The 16,285-nt window shown below is 44.4% G+C and overlaps 1 protein-coding gene across 6 annotated transcripts in view; it reads left to right on the top strand.

The window, feature by feature from the left end:
• The first annotated feature begins 133 nt into the window (after positions 1-133).
• The window catches only part of ZFP30 (ZFP30 zinc finger protein), a 62,660-nt gene continuing 46,508 nt past the window's right edge, over positions 134-16,285 (top strand). For all 6 annotated transcript variants that reach the window (XM_063600238.1, XM_063600235.1, XM_008960856.6 and 3 more), the window contains exons 1-4: positions 134-646; positions 1,180-1,277; positions 3,634-3,730; positions 6,279-6,350. The gene's annotated coding sequence lies outside the window, so the exon portion shown is untranslated. The remainder of the gene's footprint in view (positions 647-1,179; positions 1,278-3,633; positions 3,731-6,278; positions 6,351-16,285) is intronic.

The raw sequence follows: 16,285 nt of genomic DNA, 5'->3' as shown, positions 1-16,285 counted from the left end.
CCTGAGCTCGGGCAATCCGCCTGCCTCGGCCTCCCAAAGTGCTAGGATTACAGGCGTGAGCCATTGCCCCCGGCCTCCTCATCTTTAAATTCACAAAAAGATTGAATATGAAGAAAATAAAAGCCTGTGTATTTAGCACTAAAAAAAAAAAGAAAATATAATAAAATGGCAGCTTTAAATCTATCAGTGGCTATATTAAATGTAAATAAATTAAATACTCCAGTTAAAAGAGATAGACGTTCGGGGTGTATTTAAAAGCCACAGACACACATGGTCTTCCGACTGCCCTATTCACATGCTCAGCCCCTGACAGCACTGGCTCTGGGACTAAGCCCCTCGGGCAGCCCTGAGCCTCCCAGGGCTGAGCACCTCGCTTTGAGCAGCTCCGCTACCGCGTCCTCCAGTCGGGAGGCGGCTGCGTTCCTGCGCGAAGCACGTCGGCCGCGAAGGCCTCTGGGAAATGTATTCCGGGCTACGAGCCCACAAACACGGCGGAACCGGTTGCAGGGAGGTTGCTTGAATTCTCTCAGCTGCGCCCCCTGACCTAATAGTCGCTGGCACAAGCTGCGCCCGGAGACGTGGGAGCGTTCTCTTGTTTTCCGAGTGCGCAGACTCATCGGGTCACAGTTTATGCTTTTATGACGCGGTGAGTCCAGCCACTGATTCCTAACGGTTTAGAGTGGGGAGGTTGCGCTTGGGCGTCCTGGACGCTGGCCCAAGTGGTGGCTGTAGAAGACGCACGGATCCCGGGATGGGGCTGGAGGTTTGCAAGAGTCCATCCGAGGGGATTCTGGCTGCGAGTGTGACAGAGTATATGAAAGCCGCATGGAGGATCTGATTGTAGTGTGAGCGAGAGTGAGTGCCCGCGAGGGATCGTCACCTGAATGAAAGTCTCGGATTCACCGCCTCTTATCTTCCCTTCTTCGACTGTAAAATGGTGAAAATAAGGGTGCTTCTTCCAGGACGTCAGTTTACTCGAAAATTTGGAAAAGGCTAAATAATTGATCTGATAAATACTATAAAACAGGATTTCTGTATAAAAGATAAATTTATTATTGTATAGAATACCAAATCAGTGTGACTTTTAAATACAAGAAGAAATATTTTAAAGGAACTTATTCTGTGGGACTCCTGCTTTTGTGTCAGACCCTCAGAGTAGGCATTTATTCTGTTGTTTAGGGAACACAACAGATTTGAGAAGCCTCGGATTAAGGAATAATTTATGAAGCTCCGTTGACTACCGTGGAGAGATCATAATTTGGGGTTCAAGATTCCAGGTAAGGCGCTATAACTCCACTTTCTGAAAAGCAAACCTTGGTTCAGAGAAGTCCTGGAGCCTTTTAAGGCTTCACCATTCCTCAGTGAGCCTAGTACCAGATTCATTCGGCTAATTTGTTCCAGTTTCCCCAGGCCACAATGTCTTTGGGATGTAAAGAAGCCTATGCTTCTCTCAAAGATCCTCCAAGTATTTCAAAACATTGACTGCACGTAAATTTAAATGATAAATTTATTATTAATTTTTTTTTGAGGCGGAGTCTCCCTCTGTTGCCCAGGCTGGAGTGCAGTGGCATGAGGTCGGTTCACTGCAACCTCAGCCTCGTGGGTTCAAGCGATTCTTCTGCCTCAGCCTCCTGAATAGCTGGGACCACAGGTGCGTGCCACCACACCCGGCTAATTTTTTGTATTTTTAGTAGAGACGGGGTTTCACCATACTGGCCAGGCTGGTCTCGAACTCCTGACCTCGTGATCCGTCTGCCTTGGCTTCCCAAAGTGCTGGGATTACAGGCATGAGCCATCTCACCTGGCCCAATGATAAAATTATAAAGAAATTGAGTACAAAATTAAGATCTGGAAATTTGTAGTCTTTGTTTATATATTTTTTAAAGCCAACTAAAAGATGTAATGAAAGAAAATATTTGGACGGATGCGGTGGCTCACACGTGTAATCCTAGCACTTTGGGAGGCCGAGGTGGGAGGATCGCTTGAGCCCAGGAGTTTGAGACCAGCCTGGGCAACACGGTGACAGCCTGTCTCTATAGAAAATAATTAAAAAAAAAATTTTTAGCCATGTGCAGTGGCATGCATATGTAGTCCCAGCTCACTGCACTCCAACTTGGGTGACAGAGTGAGACCCTGTCTCTAAAAACATTAAAAATATTAATAAAGAATATTACTTAGCAATTATGCATGTTACAACATGGATGAACCTTTAAAATTCTAAGTGAAAGAAGCTAGATGCAAAATACTACATAGTATATGATTCTGTTTATATGATTCAAAGATAAACAGACACTAAAGCTGTGAAATTTTATTTTATTTTATTTTATTTTATTTGAGACAGAGTCTCGCTCTGTTGCCCAAGCTGGAGTACAGTGGCACGATCTCAGCTCACTACAGCCTCCACCTCCCAGGTTTAATAGATTCTCCTGCCACAGTCTTCTGAGAAGCTGAGATTATAGGCGCTCACCACCACGCCCACGTAATTTTTGTACTTTTAGTAGAGATGGGGTTTTGCCATATTGACTAGGCTGGTCTCGAACTCCTGACCTCAGGTGATCCGCCCGCCTCAGCGTCCCAGTGTTGGGATTACAGGGGTGAGCCACCGCACCCAGCTGAGAAGAGATTTTATTCAGTACAGATTAAGCATTCTTAATTTAAAAAATCTGAAATCCAAAATGCTCTAAAATCCAGAACTTGATGTGCACTGACATGATGCTCAAAGGAAAGTTTATTGGAGCATTTCAGATTTTGGAGTTTTGGATTAGGGAGGATTAACTGCTATATAATGCAAATATCTCAAAATCTGAAAAAGTCTGAAATCTTCAGATTCCATTTCTGATTCCAGGCCTTTTGGATAAGGGAAATTCAACCTGTAATAGCTGCTGCAATGGGGAAGTGAACTGAACTGGACTGGAGTGCAGTGGCATGATCTCGGCTCACTGCAACCTCTGCCTCCTGGGTCCAAGCGATTCTCCTGCCTCAGCCTCCCGAGTAGGTGGGCTTACAGGTGTACAACACTACACCTGGCTAATTTTTGTATTTTTAGTAGAGACCGGGATTCACCGTGTTGGCCGGGCTGATCTCAAACTGCTGACATCAGGTAATTTGCCCGCCTTGGCCTCCCAAAGTGCGGGGATTACAGGCGTGAGCCACTGTGTCCAGCCAAAAGGAGACTTTTTAAAGGCTGGGGTGTGCTAGGGAAAAGCCACTGAAGGGTGCAAAGGGGAGTTTGGTCCATGTAACTAGTTTGCTAATTGCCATTTTTCTGGAGAAGAAACAAAGAAACAGAGTTTTTTCTTTTCTTTTTTCTTTTCTTGAGACAGAGTCTTGCTCTGTCACCCAGGCTGGAGTGCAGTGGTACAATCTCCGCTCACTGCAAGCTCCGCCTCCCGGGTTCACGCCATTCTACTGCCTCAGCCTCCTGAGTAGCTGGGACTACAGGTGCCCGCCACCGTGCCCAGCTAATTTTTTGTATTTTTAGTAGAGACGGGGTTTAGCTGTGGTCTCAATCTCCTGACCTTGTGATCCGCCTGCCTCGGCCTCCCAAAGTGCTGGGATTACAGGCGTGAGCCACCGCGCCCGGCCTCTTTTTTTTTCTCTTTTTTTAAGACAGGGTCTCACTGTGTTGTCTAGGCTGGAGTGCCGTGGTGCGATTGTGGTTTCCTGTAGCCTCGACACCCTGGGCTCAAGCGATACTCCCAGGTCAGCCCCCTAGTAGCTAGGACTACAGGTAAGTGTGACTAAACTGGTAATTTAAAAAAATTTTTTTGTAGAGGCGATCGATCTCACTATATTGCCCAGGCTGGTCTCAAACTACTGAGCTCAAACGATTCTCCCGCCTCGGCTTCCCTAAAGTGTTGGGATTGTAGGCATGAGCTACCACACCAGCCAGTTCTCAGATCTTTTTAATTTTTAATTTTATTTCTTCATAATTAAGTATCAAGCAAAGTTCTCAAATCTTTTATTACAGAAGGCCAAGTGGTGCAGCTTGGAGCACTGCACCCACCAAAGTTAGGCCTTTACTCTTCCAGAGGGGCTGGGAGTTATGTCCCTGAATGTTTGCATCTCAGGTCCTTGAGGAAATAGTTCTGAGTGGCACATGGTAGGTATACATCTCAAAGGGCAGAGAAAGCATTTATAATGATAAGCTTTCCTAGCGGTAGCCAGACAGGCCCCTGAACTCCCTCTTTAAGCAGTTAGTTTTTTTTTTTAGACAGAGCCTCGCCCTGTCAACCAGACTGGAGTGCAGAGGCACAATCTTGGCTCACTGCAACCTTGGCCTCCTGGGTTCAAGCGATTCTCCTTCCTCAGCCTCCAGAGTAGCTGGGACTGCAGGTGCATGCCACCACTCCTGGCTAATTTTTGTATTTTTAGTAGAGATGGTGTTTCACCATGTTGGCCAGCCTGGTCATTAACTCCTGGCTTTAAGTGATCCACCCACCTCAGCCTCCCAAAGTGCTGGGATTACAGGTGTGAGCCACCGCGCCTGGCCAAAAACAGTTACTTTTAAAAGGGAGTTTAGGGGCCTATCTGCCTACCACTAGGTTTTTAGCTGGAACAAATAGTAAATTCTCCAGGCAGCATTAAACTTTGTCAGGCAGGCATTTTTTTTTTAATGTTTTTTTTTTTTTTTTTATTGATCGTTCTTGGGTGTTTCTCGCAGAGGGGGATTTGGCAGGGTCATAGGACAATAGTGGAGGGAAGGTCAGCAGATAAACAAGTGAACAAAGGTCTCTGGTTTTCCTAGGCAGAGGACCCTGCGGCCTTCCGCAGTGTTTGTGTCCCTGGGTACTTAAGATTAGGGAGTGGTGATAACGCTTAACGAGCATGCTGCCTTCAAGCGTCTGTTGTCAGGCAGGCATTTTAAGGGGGACTGGGGTCAGCCTAGGAACATGGTCTTAAAATGCTGGAAGCTATTCTAGAATTTGGGCAAGTCTCTTACCATAGGAGTTTGGATAGAGTTGTTATGTGCTATGTGCGTGAGTTTATAGTTTACAGAGGCCGTAGGACCTGAAATCAGGCCGGGCGCGGTGGTTCACGCCTGTAATCCCAGCACTTTGGGAGGTCGAGGCGGGTGGATCACGAGGTCAGGAGATCGAGACCATCCTGGCTAACATGGTGAAACCCCGTCTCTACTAAAAATACAAAAAAAATTAGCCGGGCATGGTAGCGGGTGCCTGTAGTCCCAGCTACTCGGGAGGCTGAGGCGGGAGAATGGCGTGAACCCAGGAGGCGGGGCTTGCAGTGAGCCAAGATCGCGCCACTGCACTCCAGCCTGGGCGAGAGCGAGACTCCGTCTCTCAAAAAAAAAAAAAAAAAAAGAAATCAGCAGGGAGATCCAGTCCTCCTTTTTATTTCTATGAGGTGGACAAATCCAGAGAGAAACCTCTTAGGGTAATGTCGGAAGCTCTCTACGGTCAGTGGCACCCTGAGATTACTGTCTCTGTAGGGGTGGGGGGCATGGGATGAGATATGGGTGTGTGGGGTGTGGTTAGGGTTGGGGGATAGATTAATATTGGGTAGGGTGATGCTGTGGGGTAGGGGAGACTCTCAAGATCATTGATCTACAGGGTGAAAGTAAACAGCTAATAGTGATTGATTAACCCTGACCCACAGCTCTGGTCTTGGGCTAGAATTTTAGAGCTGGAGGAGATTCGGGGAGAACGCTGGGAGCAGTGGCTCACGCCTGTAATTCCAGCCCTTTGGGAGGCTGAGGCGGGTGGATCACCTGAGATCAGGAGTTCAAGACCAGGCTAGCCAACATGGTGAAACCCTATCTCTACTAAAATACAAAAAACAGCCGGGTGTGTGGCAGGTGCCTGTAATCCCAGCTACTGGGGAGGCTGAGGCAGAAGAATCACTTGAACCCAGGAGGCAGAGGTTGCAGTGAGCCGAGATTGTGCATTGCACTCCAGCCTGGGTGACAGAGCAAGACTCCATCTCAAAAAAAAAAAAAAAAAAAGAAGGGGAGACACCTGAGAGTCACCAGAAATCGGAATTCCCTTGTCATGAATCCTTCTGGAAGCTCTGTGGAGAAAATTACACTTCCTAGAAGCCCTACCATGCCTGGACTATCTCAGTTAGGTATCTGAGACCGCTGAGAAGTGGCAGCTCCAGGTAGCTTCCATCCTGACTTTTCTTTTTGACACAAAGATAGGTAAAAGATGCTGGTCTCTCTCTGACTTCTATCTGTGTACACAGGCAGAGGACCTGGAGAGCAGGCCTCAGTTTATGTTGACACAAAACTGGTTTCTCCTAATTCCATTCTCCTTCTCCAGTCTGTGTTTTTCCAGAGGTGCCCTGAGGAGCAGGGAAGCATGGCTATTGTGGATGTAAAAGCCATGTTCAAGGTGAGGGAAGATTTCTTTCTTCTGTTAACTACTTTCTTGTTTGTTTTTTCTCGGAAATGCACTTTCCACTTTGTTGTAATGATCAAGTTTGGCTTGAGATTTGCCAGCATGATTTGTTTTAGGCCATATATCTACCTGGACCATAAAAGGCGGTATGCTTTTCTTTTTTTACTCAAGCACCCCCTAGGCCATGTGGGGACCTTAATATCTGTGTTCTAGAGAAATGTAATTCTCTGCATCTCAGTTTCCTCACCTGTAAAATGGAGGGAATGATAGCACTCACCTGTAGGTTTGTTAGAATGACTAAATTGATACATGTAAAGCCCTTAAGTATATTGGCACATAAAGTATATTCAATTTATTAATACATGAACTGTTACAATTATATTTTGTACTAAGTTATCTATGGATCAGGGAAAACAAAAATATAAAATTAATTGTGATAGATATTTGCAAATAAGAAAAAGAGCTAGACGCTCAAGTAGTATAGAACAGGAGTTTTTAATCTGCAGGTCATTTACTTCATATATTGGCCACAAATCCCTTGAAAATTTTTTTCCTGAAAGAGGTGTAGAATTTATTCTGACTTCAAAGGTATGCATCTGTGGCCTAAAAAGATGCCCGGTTTAACCATAGATATGACCTTACAAACAATCTGTGCCTCCCAAATGGAAAGAACTAGAAACATTCTTCTCCATTCATGTGCTAGAATATTTAACACAAAGATGTGAAGTAACTTGCCCAAGCTGGTGCACAGCAGAACTGGAGTGCAAACCAGGCAGTCTGGCTTCACTTGAGCTCTTCCCCAGTGTGCTCTCTGTTTCTTCATTTGGTGACTTTCTAAAAATCCACTTATCAAGAGTCACATCACAGGCATCTATAAGCATAGCTGCATTTTATTTTATTTATTTTTTTGAGACAGGGTCTTGCTCTGTTACCCAGGCTAGAATGCAGTGGTACAATCACAGCTCACTGCAGCCTCGACCTCCTGTGTTCAAGTGATACTTCTACCTCAGCCTCCCGAGTAGCTAAGACTACAGGTGTGCACCACTGCACATGGCTAATTTTTGTATTTTTTTTGTAGAGACAGGGCCTCACTATGTTGCCCAGGCTGGTCTCGAACTCTTGGGCTCAAACGATCTGCCCCGCTTGGCCTCCCAAAGTTCTGGGATTATAGGCATGAGCCAACGCATCTGGCCTCTGAGCTGCATTTTAAATTATTGTGTTATATGCTCTTCTAAAATTATAGTTGTTTTTTTTTTTTTTTTTTTTTTTGAGATGGAGTCTCACTCTGTCACCAGGCTGGAGTGTAATGGTGCGATCTCACTGCAACCTCCACCTCCCAGGCTGAAGCAATTCTCCTGCCTCAGCCTCCCGAGTAGCTGGGGCTACAGGCACATGCCACCACACCCAGCTAATTTTTGTATTTGTAGTAGAGACAGGGTTTCACCACGTTGGCCAAGATGGTCTCGATCTCTATTTTTTTTTTTTTCTTTTTTTTGAGATGGAGTCTCGCTCTGTCGCCCAGGCTGGAGTGCAGTGGTGCTATCTCAGCTCATTGCAACCTCCGCCTCCTGGGTTCACGCCATTCTCCTGCCTCAGCCTCCGGAGTGGCTGGGACTACAGGTTTCCGCCACCACACCCGGCTAATTTTTTTTATTTTTAGTAGAGACGGGGTTTCACCGTGTTAGCCAGGATAGTCTCGATCTCCTGATCTCGTGATCCACCCGCCTCAGCCTCCCAAAGTGCTGGGATTACAGGCGTGAGCCACCACTCCCAGCCAAATTATAGGTTCTTTTAAAGACCTGCCCCCTTACGTAGTAATTCGTCATGTATATCTTTCCTTTTTACTTAAAATGTTTGGTCATACCTGTTAATGGTAGCGCAGTCATCTGTCATGTAACTGTTCTGTGATATATTCTTGTGTTCACTAAATTTTGCACTTTTCTAGGTTTCGTTTATTGATAACTTCCTAAGTATAGAATTTTTAGGTAAAATATTAAGCATTTATTAATGCCAGGAATATCAATGATTCTGTGCTAATACGTGGGAGAAATGAAGTGATTAGAAAGCCCTAGTTAAGTTTCTCTCAATCTAGCAAGGGACATATAATCTATACAGAAATAGATTAAAGCGTGACAGGAACTAGAGAAACACAGATGCTTTTCCTTGTGGGCTCGTGGGAAGGTGACATTCTGACCACAGTAACCTCTGCTGTTTTATGAGAAAACCATCTTGAATACATAGAAACTCTGGAGATAAAGAGATTTTGTGTCGTAAGCGTTATGCCATGTAATTTTTTTTTTTTTTTTTTTTTTTTTGAGACTAAGTCTCTGTCGTCCAGGCTGGAGTACAGTGGTGCAATCTCGGCTCACTGCAACGTCCACCGGCTGGATTCAAGCAATTCCCCTGCCTCAACCGCCCGAATAGCTGGGATTACAGGCACCCATCACCATGCCTGGCTAATTTTTTTTCTATTTTTAGTAGAGACAGGGTTTCACCATGTTGGCCAGGCTGGTCTTGAACTCCTAACCTCAGGTGATCCGCCCACCTTGGCCTCCCAAAGTGCTGGGATTACAGACGTGAGCCACTCCACCCGGCCTTATGCCATGTAATTTTTAAATAAAGTTTTTTTGTAAATAAAGTTTATTTTTGTAAATAAACTTTTAATGTTAGATATACAGTCAGACGTCACCTAAGAACAGGGATGCATTCTTCTGTTGTTAGGTAATGTTGTTGTTAGGTGATGTCATCATTGTGTGAACATCAGAGGGTGGACTTACATACACCTAGATGGGATAGCCTACTACACACCCAGGCTATATAGTATAGCCTGCAGCTCCTAGGCCACCAACTTGTATAGAATTTTATTGTACTGAATACTGTAGATAGTTGCAACACAATGATTTTATGTATCTAAATATATCTAAATACAGAAAAGGTACAGTAAAAATATGGTATAGGCCAGGCGCAGTGGCTCACGCCTGTAATCCCAACACTTTGGGAGGCCAAGGCAGGTGGATCACAAGGTCAGGAGTTCGAGACCAGCCTGGCCAACGTGGCGAAACCCCGTCTCTACTAAAAATACAAAAATTAGCTGGGTGTGGTGGCAGGTGCCTGTAATCCCAGCTACTTGGGAGGCTGAGGCAGGAGAATCGCTTGAACCTGAGTGGCGGAGGTTGCAGTGAGCCAAGATTGTACCATTGCACTCCAGCCTGGGTGACAAGAGCAAGACTCCATCTCAAAAAAAAAAAAAAAAGGTATAAAAAGTAAACAATGGTACACCTGTACAGGGCATTTACCATGAATGGAGCTTGCAGGACTGAAAGTTGCTCTAGGTGAGTCAGTAAGTGAATGGTGAGTGGATGTGAAGGCTAGGATAGTACCATACCCCACTATAGACTATAAACACTGTATACTTAGGTTACACTAAATATGTGAAAATTTTTTTCTTCAATAATAAATTAACTTTAGCTTACTGTAACTTTTTTTACTTTATGAACTTCTTGATTTTTTAAAACTTTTTGACTCTTCTTTTTTGGAAATGGGGTCTCACTCTGTCTTCCAGGCTGGAATGCAGTGGTGCGATTATGGCTCACTGCAGCCTTAACCTGCTGGGCTTAAGCCATCCTCCCGCCACAGCCTCCTGTGTAGCTGGGACTATAGGCACACACCATCATGCCCAGCTAATTTTTGTATTGTTTGTAGAGATGGGGTTTTACCATGTTGCCTGGGCTTAGTGGTGTTTTTTATGATGGTAAAAGATAGTATATCCTTAATGCAAAAATTCAGAAAATGTGGAAAATCACAAAGTAAAGATTACCTATAGTACAACAACAACGAAAAATCTTTCCAGATCTTATATATATCCACACACGTGTGGGTTTTCTGCCAAAAGTGGTTGACAGTCACTTTTCTGTTTGATAACTCTAGGATGACAATGACTATTCCGTTTAATAATGCTCTCTGTTCACTAGAAAATTGAGGTAAAAGATTTTTCATGTTACAAATTAAGGAGAAACTTTTTTTTTTTTTTGAGATTTGAGATGGCGTCTCCCTTTGTCACCCAGGCTGGAGTGCAATGGTGCAATCATAACTCACTGCAGCCTCAATGTCCTGGGCTCAAGGATTCTCCTGCTTCAGCCTCCCAAGTAGTTAGGACTATAGGTGTGTGCTACCACACCTGGCTAGTTTATATATATATATATATTAGAGACAGGGGGTCTCTCTACATTGCCCAGGCTGGTCATGAATTCCTGGTTTCGAGTGATCCTCCCACCTCGGCCTCCCAAAGTGCTGGAATTACAGGTGTGAGTCACTGCGCCCCACCCCAAAGCTATCTTTTTTTTTTTTCTTTTTTTTGAGATGGGGCCTCACTCTGTCGCCCAGGCTGGAGTGCAATGGCATGATCTTGGCTCACTGCAACCTCCGCCTCCTGGGTTCAAGTGATTCTTCTGCCTCAGCCTCCTGAGTAGCTGGGACTACAGGTGCACGCCACCACACCCAGCTAATTTTTTTTGTATTTTTAGTAGAGACGGGGTTTCACCATGTTGGCCAGGATGGTCTCGATCTCCTGACTTGATGATCTGCCTGCCTCGGCCTCCCAAAGTGCTGGGATTACAGGCATGAGCCACCATGCCTGGCAAAGCTATCAGTTTTATGATTATCTTGTTTTTCATTATATTAATACAATAATGGTTTGTTAAACTGTTTCCTCTTTGTACACATTTAAATCTTCATTTGAATAGAATCTAAGATGTATAATTGCTGAGTTTAAGGCATGCCTGTACATGCTCATACATTTTTCTAAATATAATCTTATGTGCAGGATGCCCTGAGATTATTTCTCATGTAATCATATGGGGTGTAACCAGTTGTCTCATTTTGCAAATCTCATAACTGGGAAATGATATTTCTTTGTTGCTCTACTGTGGGCGGCAAGCCACCCAGGTGCCGAGGCAGGAGATCGAGGACACGAGCTGTTCCAGTATAATAAAATATAAAACAAGAATAGTTATACCAGATATAGATCTTAGAGATATATGAATATCATTAATCATTAGTTTGTAGTAATTACTCTTTATCCCAATATTATAATAATCCTCGCTCTACAATCATAACCTAGGAAAAACCAGGCCATACAGAGATAGAAGCTGAGGGGACATAGTGAGGTGTGACCAGAAGACAAGAGTGCAAGCCTTCTGTTATGCCCGGACAGGGCCAGCAGAAGGGTTCCTTGGTCTAGCGGTAATGCCAGTGTCTGGGAAGACGCCCATTGCCGAGCGGACGGTGGTCTAGCTGTAGCAAAAAGTGTCAAGGAACAACACCCGCTACTTAGCAGACCGGGAAAGGGAGGCTCCCTTTCCCTGGGGGAGTTTAGAGAAGACTCTGCTCCTCCACCTCTTGTGGAGGGCCTGACATCAGTCAGGCTTGCCCGCAGTTATCCGGAGGCCTGACCGTCTCTCTGTGATGCTGTGCTTCAGTGGTCACACTCCTAGTCCGCCTTCATGTTCCATCCTGTACACCTGGCTCTGCCTTCTAGATAGCAGTAGTCAATTAGTGAAAATACTAATAGTCCCTGATATGCAGAAATAATGGCATAAGCTGTCTTTCTCTCTGTTTCCTCTCCCTCTCTGCCTCAGCTGCCAGGCAGGGAAGCGCCCCCTGTCCAGTGGACACGTGACCCACGTGACCTTACCTATCATTGGAGGCGACTCACATTCTTTACCCTGCCCCTTCTGCCTTGTATCCAATAAATAACAGCGCAGCCAGACATTCGGGGCCACTACCGGTCTCCGCGCATTGGTGGTAGTGGTCCCCCGGGCCCAGCTGCCTTTTCTTTTATCTCTTTATCTTGTGTTTTTATTTCTACACTCTCTCGTCGCCGCACACAGGGAGAGACCCACCGACCCTGTGGGGCTGGTCCCTACACTCTACCATTCAAATCCTTGATTTCAAGTAGCATCTTACCTCTCTATTGAAATTTCTTTAGTAGTTGTTGTTTTAGAATTCTTCAAATTTATTTGCATCTTCTGCAAGGAAGTCTTCAAATTTATTTGTATCCTCTTTATTAAGATAGAGCAGGGGTCCCCAAAACCTGGGCCACAGACCAGTACTGGTCCTTGGCCTGTGAGGAACCAGGCCACACAGCAGGAGGTGAGTGGCAAGCAAGTGAGCAAAGCTTTCTCTGTATTTACAACCGCTCCTTATCACTCACATTACTGCCTGAGCTCCACCTCCTGTCAGATCAGCGGCGGCATTCGATTCTCATAGGAGCGTGAACCCTATTGTGAGCTGTGCATGTGAGGGATCTAGGTTGTGGGCTCCTTATGAGAATCTAATGCCTGATGATCTGTCACTGTCTCTCATCACCCCCAGATGGGACCGTCTAGTTGCAGAAAACAAGCTCAGGGCTCCCACTGATTCTACATTATGCTGAGTTGTATAATTATTCCATTATATATTACAATGTAATAATAATACAAATAAAGTGTACAATAAATGTAATGCACTTGAATCATCCTGAAACCACCCTGTCCCCACTCTGTGGAAAAATTGTCTTCATGAAACCAGTCCCTGATGCCAAAAATGTTGGGGACCGCTGAGATGGAGGTACTCCCTGCCCATCTTTACTGAGGTATAATTGACACATAAAAATTTTATATATTTAAATATATATTTATATATTTAATCTTTTGATAGAAATGTACATTGTGAAGTCATTGCCACTATCAAGCTAATTAACATATTCATTACACGATAGAGGTTTTAATAAGATATTTTGGGAAGATTCCCTCAAATGTTCCATTTTATTTTGTAAAAAGAGAAACTGTACTAAGAACTTTAGAGACTATCAGCCTCAAAGATTTGCTAAGATGCAGAAAAGCTGTTATTCTTACAGTTATGGTTTATTCTAGTAAAAGGATACATACTAAAGTCACCAGAAAGAAAAGGTACATGGACAAAGGTTAGGAGAAACCAGGTACAAGCTTTCAGGTGGCTGCTTCCAGAGGAGCTGTACAGGGACACACTTAATGCTCCTAACAATGACATGTCACAACAGTGTGTGAACTATTGCCAGCCAGGGAAGCTCACTTGAGCCTTGGTTTCCAGGGTTTTTATTGGGGAGTCAGTCTTGCAGGGATTTATCACTCAATGCCTGACTTTAGCTACTCAGTCTCCAGTTCCCCAGATGTCAAACTGATACAGCATGCTCCAAGGCCTGTGGCATACAAAAACAATCTTATCAGGTAGGATATTTTAAGGGCTCAGAGGTTATCTCCCAAGAGCCAGTCAAGGGCCAGTTCTTTCTTTGGAACATGCAGGATTTGAGCATTCCAGGTGTACTGAGTTACCTGTCCACTCACCCAGGCCTTGGCTTAGGCTCTCTTGTAGCAAAACTATCTGAGCAGCTACACAGAAACAGCAATAGTATCAGGATGTAGATGGCTATCATTTCAAGGAGCCAGTATGGAATAGCAATGGATTTAAAGAAACAACTAACCTATCCAATAAAGCCATTACATGCATTCTCATATTTTTGTATTAATTTGATTACTCATTTCCCTCCTTGAATCTACTGTTATGTGCCACATGATAAACTTGTACAGAACTATTGAGCATAGAAATTAGCTGATGGTTGGTTAAATTCTCCCTCAAGCCAGTCTTTTTCACTGTTACTTCATTAGCCAGGTATGGTGGTATGTGCCTGCAGTCCCAGCTACTGGGGAGGCTGAGATGGGAGGATCCACTTGAGCCCAGGATGTCAAGTCCAGCCTGGACAACTATCAAGACCCCATCTCTAAAAATAAATAAATAACATTTTAAAAAAGATTGAAAGGTAAAGTTCCAGTTTCTTGTTTAGGGATCATCCCCGCTTTTGTCACTTGGAGTTACAGTCATAGTCCCAGGGCCACTGCATCAGGTAGGAAAAAAGAAAGTTGAGGTTATTTGGGGAAGATTTGTGTAACTATGCCAGCATTCTGCCATGCACCCTCTCCTCCTAATCGCCCAGGACAGTAGAGGAATCTATCTAGTGGAGACTGTCTTTGGCTTTCCCCATCTTGAGAGTAAGCACACCCTCATGAAGGAATGCAAGCCAGCCCATACTTTACTTTCCCTTACTTTAGCCAACAACTCTATAGCTCTCCTATTCTAATTGTCTACCAAACCACTACTTTGAGGATGATATGCAACATGGTATATCCAATTGATGTGAGAACTCTTTGGACATTGTTGGACACTGCGGGGTGTAAAGTGTTTCTTTTGGTCTGAATAAATATAACACAGCAATGCCAATTGGCACGTTTCTATTCAAGATGTTTTATAGTATTTTGAGCCTTTACATCTACCACAGGGGAAGTGTGTCTATCCACTGCCAGGATCCTTTTGTAGGCTCCCAGGGCTACCAGTGACCATCGGATAGAGTCTACATGCTATGCTACCTCTCTGCGTGGGCCTTCCCTGCTGGAAATCAGACCTAATTTGTTCTTCAGGTTCTGATGTTATCATTATCATCAATGTAGTATATTGTTACACTTAGGACTGGTCTCAAGTCCACGCTTTCCTAATCAAATTGTAATAGTAAGCTAGTGAATTCAAATAACCTGTGAGAATACAGTAGATATAAATTGGGATTGTCCCCTCATGAAGGCAAACTATGGTTGTCTCTTTCCCAAGATTGGGATAATGAAAAAAGCATTTGCAAGATTAGTCAGAGTACTGGTGTCCTTTAATTCGGTGGTACTACTTCATTCAAGCCTCGACAATCTACTGTTAGTCTCCCCCTTTGGCACAGACCTATCAGGGTTATTGTATAGAGAATTGGTTGGTACCAGCACTCTAGCTTCTAACATGTTATTAATGAAGTGGTAATCTCTTGTATCTACCAGGTATTCTATACAGCTTCAAATTAACAACCTACATAGGCTGGGTGTGGTGGCTCATGCCTGTAATCCCAGCACTTTGAGAGGCCAAGGCGGGTGGATCACCTGAGGTCAGGAGTTCAAGACCAGCCTGGCCAACATGGTGAAACCCTGTCTCTACTAAAAATACAAAAATTAGCCAGGCGTGGTGGCACACGTCTGTAATCCCAGCTACTTGGGAGGCTGAGGCACAAGAACTGCTTGAACCCGGGAGATGGAGGTTGCAGTGAGCTGAGATTGCGCCACTGCACTCCAGCCTGGGTGACAAAGCAAGACTCCGTCTCAAAAAAAAAAAAAATTAACAACCTATGTGGGCTTCAGCAGTTCTATAGGTTCCTGTTTGGCCTGTCTAATAACATTGATTGAAGGACAAACTTACATGCCTTTAGTTTTAAAATACTAGGTAGGAGAAGTGTTCCTCAGTCAGACATAATACCCTTCCCCATTATGTATTCAGGCAAGGAGATGTAACCACTTCACATAAGGTCCATTCAGACCTTCTAGTTTTCATTTAAACTTTCACCTTAATAACGATCAACCACTGCATCCCCATATCCTCCCAGTCTAACTGTAGTCCCTATTAGGGTATCACCAACAGATTTTGGAATCACACTGCACTGGGCTCCATGTCAAGGAGTCCTAGAAATGTTTCTTTTCCATCCCTGGTCTTAACTCACACACATGGATATAGCCTTGGTCCTAGCTTGGTTCGTCATCCTGATTAATTTGTCAGGCTGTTGCCTTAGTGATTCAAGACCAGGTTTCTCAGTGTCATCTTTGCATTTCAGCCTTTTAAGTTCCTTCAAATTAGGAGAAATAAAACATGGTCCTGGGATTACAGGCAAGAGCCACTGCGCCTGGCCCAGTTTCAATTTACATTGTTTTACACTGTTGGCTTCTCAACATGTTCTGATGAATAGAAATTTCCCACAGTGGCAGGATGTTGTATCCACCTCACAGCACAGGACTGCTCAACAATATGTGTGTATTCATTTCCTTATTGCCCCCTCC

This window comes from Pan paniscus, chromosome 20 (genome assembly GCF_029289425.2).
Source record: "Pan paniscus chromosome 20, NHGRI_mPanPan1-v2.0_pri, whole genome shotgun sequence".
Lineage (NCBI taxonomy): Eukaryota > Metazoa > Chordata > Mammalia > Primates > Hominidae > Pan > Pan paniscus.
Note: the sequence above shows the minus strand (reverse complement) of the source record. Positions and strands in the feature narration are given on the sequence as shown.